General features: G+C 48.7%; 1 pseudogene; it reads left to right on the top strand.

Moving 5' to 3' along the window:
- Window positions 1-2,542: 2,542 nt before the first annotated feature.
- Window positions 2,543-5,326, top strand: LOC107102474 (annotated as a pseudogene).
- Window positions 5,327-6,416: the final 1,090 nt, after the last annotated feature.

Here is a 6,416-nt window from a genome sequence, read left to right as displayed (position 1 = left end):
CAGGTTGATGTTAACATCTTAACCAATCACAGCTTTGGTGTCGATTCTTCTTAAAAATGATGTATTTGCTCGACTCAGCTCCACGCTTCACAGACTACAGGATTACAGAAACCTGAGCGCGGTGCTCAGAGTGTCTGCGTGACATCCATGATTATCTGATTGGTTGTAACCTGATTAGTCCCGCCTTTAAAATCCAGCTGTTCCAGGTTCCTGATGCGCCGTGTCTGCGTCCCCTCAGGCTGGTCTGAGCAGTCTGTCCTGTGACCATAAATACCTCCATCAAATTCAGGAAGACCTCCCATATCAGTCACTGATAGGAAGAGGCTGTGTTCTACTTCCTGTTGTGGTGCGGTGTAAAGCCTGGTTTATGCTCAGAAACCTGGTCGTCTGCGTGTGTCGCAAAGGAGGCCTCTGATTGGTCAGTTCTCCATCCGCTCTACTATGCGTGTTTCCTGTTTGGTCCCTAATGGCAGAAGCTCTGGCTGTAGCTCCGCCCACAGCGCCTGGCTCACCTTGGACTCTATCCCAGACGCCATGCAGGACGCTAGTTTGTAGCTCTGAGCGACGGTCTGTTGGTTTGAACCCGAAGCCAAAACCCGCAGCGCCGCGGCCGGTCTTTGGGGAACGGGGGAACTGTGTGTCATCCGGCGTTGGATGAGAGGATGTAGACGGCGAGTTCATCAAACCGACACACGGACACCCTCAGTCCTAGCTAGGTCCTGATTGTCCTTCCTGCGTTGTGCAGCCCACGCTTCAAGCACTCGCCCAGGCAGCAGCTTCATCATCCAGGCATCAAGCTTAACCAGCAGCTCAGTGGTTCCCAGCAGAGATTTGTTGTTTCTGCCTTTTAGCAGAGAATCCCACTGGGGAGGGAATAACAAACACTCCTTCTGGGGGAATTTCCTAATTAATGAACATTCATCCACTGAAACCCACTGGATCCAGTTTAGCTCCTTTTATTTCCACTCCATTGACTAATAATAAAATCTGTTCAGCAGCTTAACGTTCAAATCCGTCGGAGAAGTGAAAATGTCATAAAGGCACGTTAGGAATCCAAACACCCCCCTTCAGGATAAGATAAGCCTGCAGAGAGCCAGCATTCCTGCTCCATCACTAATCCAGCCTCTCCGCTCCGTTCATCTGTTCAAACATCTGAAGCTTCTCATGCAGGAACTACAGACGGATGCTGGAAGGAGAAGTTCTGGCGGGTTGTTGAAAGTTTGGACATTTCTGGAACCATAGAGGAAGAGGAACGGACCTGTTCCCCTCATAGTTCTGCTCTGACTGTGCAGATTAATGATTGGCCAGACGGAGCATAGCTGCACCCGCAGCGCCGCAGGCAACCTTTGGAGTGTTTACTGAGTGACTAAAGCAATCTGGCTGATGCCCCACCCTCAGAGCGGCCTGGGAGGACGGACGCTGAAGGTCGCCTGGTCTGTGGCGGTCAGCAGCATCATCATCATCATCAGCAGCATGAGGCAGATTCCCTCCTTCTGCTTCCATCACGCTGAACATTTAATGATTATATGATCCATTGCCCCCCCCCCTCTGTGAGGTCTAGAAGAACAAGATCTACATCCATCCACTCTGTACATCTGATTTCTAACACCAGTTAGATGAGCCTTGAATGATTAATTACCTGCTGGAAGTTAAGTTAAAAAGTGAAGTTAATAAGTTAATAAACCTCGTTAACAGTTAGATTTAGGTTTATAAACTAAAACAGTCAGTGCTGGTATTAATGCCTCTAAGGTTAGGTCTTCTTTCACTCTCAGCCAGGGGCGCTTCCAGGAATGTGTCATGGGGGGGCCAGATGGGGCCACTAAACATCTTGGGGTGGCCCCTGAAACTGAAGCCATCATTTCATGGTTTGTGTTAAACCTGCTGGTAGAAACCAGAGTTCAGTAAAAACCTCCTCAGATGTCGGTTTATTGGGATTCCATCGCTGGCTGAGCAGAACGGGAGGAAATGCTGAACTGATGCTGCTACTATTTACACTGGCAAGAGGGGGGGCTGTGGGGGGCCAGGGCATTTGGCAGGTTGGCCACCCCTGACCCCCCCCGGCGTGTTTTTTGTGAATTTTTTTCTTAGATTTCTTAATATATTCGTTTCTTGTTATTCTATTGACATTAACTTTTTGCCTTGAAAATCTCCATATTTTTAATGTTCCAAAGGTAATAATGTCTGATCCTGGATTCACTAAAGGCTGGAAATGTAGATTTTCACAGTTTTTCACTGGGGGGCCTCTAATGTTAGAGTAGAATCTCTGCTGTCGGCTCCTGCAGGTCTGACATCTCATCCCTGGAGCTCGCTGCACAGCAAAACATCTCAATCTAATGAACTGGTTTTTTTTTTCTTAAAATACTGATTTTCTGCTTGAATCGAAGAGGAAAGTTAGACAGTTTTCATCTAAAATAATAATATAAACCACAGCAGTCTCTCATTTGGAGTGCATATTATCTAATTATATGAACTCGGCCTCGTTCCTGATGGAAGGTCCAGATCCCTCTGGCTCTGGGTGGGATGGATGGAATGACATGCAGCCATGGCGAGCTGGAGCGGCGGCTTCAATGATGAGGCATCTTTACATCCCGGCGTCAGAGGAGCCGCTGGTGGGTTCAGGCTCCGCGCGGATATCAGAGACATGAAGGAACTGGAGCGCCGCCTCATGGGAACTGAAACGTGATCCAGCCGCTGCTCCTCAGAACAATCCATCCTTTGTTTAGGTTTAGGGACGGAACGGCGAGAGGCTCGGCCCAAACCCGTCAGAACCTGAGCCCATACCCCCCACCCTGCAGGAGAGGGAGGCGGCCTAAAAAACCAGCCTCAGGGAGGCTTTATTTAGAAGAAGGGTTTGCTATAAATGGAAAAGTCTTTGATAGAAAACAGTAAAAATAGGTGAAGCACAGCAGGAGGTCTGAGCCGTTAGCTGATGGTTGCCTAGCAACAGAACTCCCAGATTACTCTAAAAAGTCACTAAGAATGAACTCTGATAGTAACTCTGTAGTTTTAATTACAACCAAAGGTTCAATTATGAAAAAATAAGGTTGCAATTAGGGCTGAAACAATTAATCAATTAGTTAACTATTAAAATAATCCTGAACTAATTCAGAAATCAGTTCATCTTAAAGTGTAAAGATAGAAAAATGTGCCTTTAGCTGACAGAGCGACTCACTTAGCGCAGCAATTATACCAAAATTATTAAAAGATATGTCAACATTTTGCATTTTAGGTAAAAACAAACTTTTCTCCAGTCAGTCTGCTCTATAATCCACAACAAAGATTTAGTTTCACCTGGTTTATTTTCATAAAAAGGAACCTTTTTCTATCCGATTATTAATCAATTAATTGCATAAATGATTGATAGATTAAATAATCGCTGGTTGCAGCACTAGTTAGGATCTAATTCTGTAGATGTGATCATGCTTCCTGTTCATAATGAAGAAAAATTTGATTTTTGTTAACAAAGAAGTCCAATTTCTAATAAATAGAATATGTCAGTAGTTTCTGTTATTAGTGTGGAAACGTGTTCATACCTTAGCAACAGGACGACTTCATTAAAGATGGATTTTTACCGCGTCAAACGGCGGCAACTCGGCCGTAGAAAGAGGCAGCAGATCCTCCATGAAATCGTCCTCCTGCATCATCACCTTTCCAGGTGGTTGATCCTGCAGGTGTTCCAGTAGACGTTCCCTCGGCCTCCATCACATGCGCTGCATCTTCTGTTCAGATGTTTGATTCTTCTTGTTTCTAAAGATGAATTTAGTGCTTAGTTAACGGACCAACATGGCTTCCTCTCCCTACACCTGTCCTTCCTCCGCCTGCATCCATTAACCCTTCACTGACTCCTCAGCAAGGCTTGGTCTGCATCAGTAGATCCTGGGAGGTGCCTTCACTGAGCAGTGAGACGGTGGGTTCTTTGAGTTTCCGATCAGGCTGATGGTCCCGCTTTAGGCTCGAACCTGCGGACCTTTGTTTGCTGAATGACTTTAATCAGAGTTGGAACAGGAAGTTCATGATCCGTCAGTGAATAACGGAGCAGATCAACCTGAAGGCCTCATGAGGTGGAAGAACTTGAAGTAAACATGGCTGGTTGGTGGCTTAGTGAGACCTAAAGCTCCATCCAGGAACCCCTTCCACCTGGATCTGTCGCCGCCATTTGTCCTCCTCCTCTCGTCTTTCTAACTTCCTGTCTCTTGTGTTTTGCAGAGGAAGCCGATTACTCCACGTTTGGGACAGACTCTCTGACCAGGAAGAAGAACACGGTACTTTCAGCGGTCCTTCTGCGGCCCGACCCAAACAAAAAGAAGCCTCCGGTCATCATCAGCCTCCCAAAAGACTTCCGGCCCGTTTCGTCCATCATCGACGTGGACATCCTGCCGGAGACGCACAGGCGCGTCCGCCTGTATAAGCACGGCCAGGAGAAGCCGCTGGGCTTCTACATCCGGGACGGGTCCAGCGTGCGGGTCACCCCTCAGGGTCTGGAGAAGGTCCCGGGGATTTTCATCTCCCGCCTGGTGCCGGGCGGGCTGGCGGAGAGCACCGGCCTGCTGGCCGTTAACGACGAGGTTCTGGAGGTCAACGGCATCGAGGTGGCGGGCAAGTCTCTGGACCAGGTGACGGACATGATGATCGCCAACAGCCACAACCTCATCATCACCGTGAAGCCCGCCAATCAGCGCAACAACATCGTCCGAGGAGGCGTCGCCTCGGGGAGTTCGGGCCGCTCCTCAGACAGCGGCGCCAGCTACCACGGCTATTCTGCCCACGCCGCCGCCGCCTCCGGACCGACGCACATCATCCAGAACTTCCCCGTCGGGGAGCTGGAGAGCGACGAGGATGACGAGGACCTGGTGATCGAGGTGGGGGGGGAGGCAGAGGGCGTCGGACGCTCCGCCTCCGACCACAGCGTGCCCTCTCTGCCGCGCTACGAACCTCACCTCAACCTGCGCTCCGCCGGCAGCTCCGGCTCCGCCTTCTCCGCTAACGCCAACGGCTCGCTGCGCGGCAGCAGTGGCTCGCTAAATAACGCCAACACCAGCTCCGCCACTCCGTCCCCCGACAGGGCGAAGGAGAGGCGGAGCCTGGAGGAGGAAGGGACTGTCATCACGCTGTAGGCCGCGCGTCCCTCACTGACCACTGGAGGGCGGCAGAGCAGCGGTAAACAGCAGGCTGCTGCGGCGCCATAGTGGTGAATTGAACTTTAATCACTGCGTCCTGATTGGATCTAGTTCAGGGAACTGCTTCCTGTGAGCGGCCGGGATTCCCTGAATCTCAGATTATTTCCTGAAACATTTAGCTGCACCTCTGGAAAAGATGAAGCTGTTTCTGCTAAACAATCCTTTTTCCTGCTAACATTTCAGAACGTTGACCGGTCTCCATGTTCTGGCCCCGTACTGCCGGGAGATTTAGCTTCAAATCTAATCACATTTTGTTTTTCTACCCTTAAAGTTCAGAATGAAAATGAAAATGATGTGGGGGGTGGGGGGGGCGTTAAAAAAGAAATGTTCCTGACCCAGCTCCCATGTCAGAGGATGAAGAGAGCACATCCAGTTAGTCACAGTCAGAGAAACAGGACTACACTGGAAAACAGGCCAAGCTGCAACATCTAGAAACAAAGGTCCTGTCCTTTTCATGACTCAGATCAAACATCTGTAAATCAGAAACCATCAATTAGTTCACTGCTGTCATTTTCCACTTAATCTATAGAAATATAAATAACCTTACATGCTAAATTCCAGTGAGGTCAAATAACTGGAAATGGGTCAGAGGCATTAGTTATTGAACGCCCCTCCTACTTCACTTTAAAAAAGCTTTAACTTCAACCCCCCCTCTGGGAGGTGAGCTTTGAAAATGCTGTTAAATAATGGTGTCTCACAGAGAGATGATTTATTGGTGCAGATCTAAGAACAAACATGAAGAACCGACGTCCCTCTGAGCTACAGAGTTCAGGGGAAGAAAATCTGGATTTTACAGAAATCTTCAGAACTTTGATCAAATCACTGAACGGCCCAGCCCTGGCTTCCAGCATGGTGGAGGATCTGTGGTGCTGTGGGCCTGACATGGCATTCGATTAGAAAGGAGAAAGTTTGATCCAAACAGAAACGGATCAGAAAGCTGCATTTATCTCAGCTTTGTGCTCCTTTCCTGCTCTTTCCCAGAGGTGCCAGTTTTTACACCTGAAGTCTTTCCTTCGTTCTACTTGATTCAGTTCTAGCAGCTCTGCTGTCAGCGTAGGTAAATACAGGTGAGCGGGATGACGTGAGCGTCCGTGTCCCACCTGAGGCTGAGTTACGTCCAAACAGCAGCTGAGCTAAACTGATTCTCTTCCCTGTTTGTTAAAGGCGAGGCCTTTCTGTGGCGCTCAGGCTGCTTCTGCTTAAAGGAAAAGTCCAGCAAGGAAAAATCAATGATCAATA

The sequence above is a fragment of the Cyprinodon variegatus genome, unplaced genomic scaffold (genome assembly GCF_000732505.1).
Source record: "Cyprinodon variegatus isolate N-32 unplaced genomic scaffold, C_variegatus-1.0 Scaffold1260, whole genome shotgun sequence".
Classification (NCBI taxonomy): Eukaryota; Metazoa; Chordata; class Actinopteri; order Cyprinodontiformes; family Cyprinodontidae; genus Cyprinodon; species Cyprinodon variegatus.
This window is presented reverse-complemented; position numbering and strand designations above follow the sequence as displayed.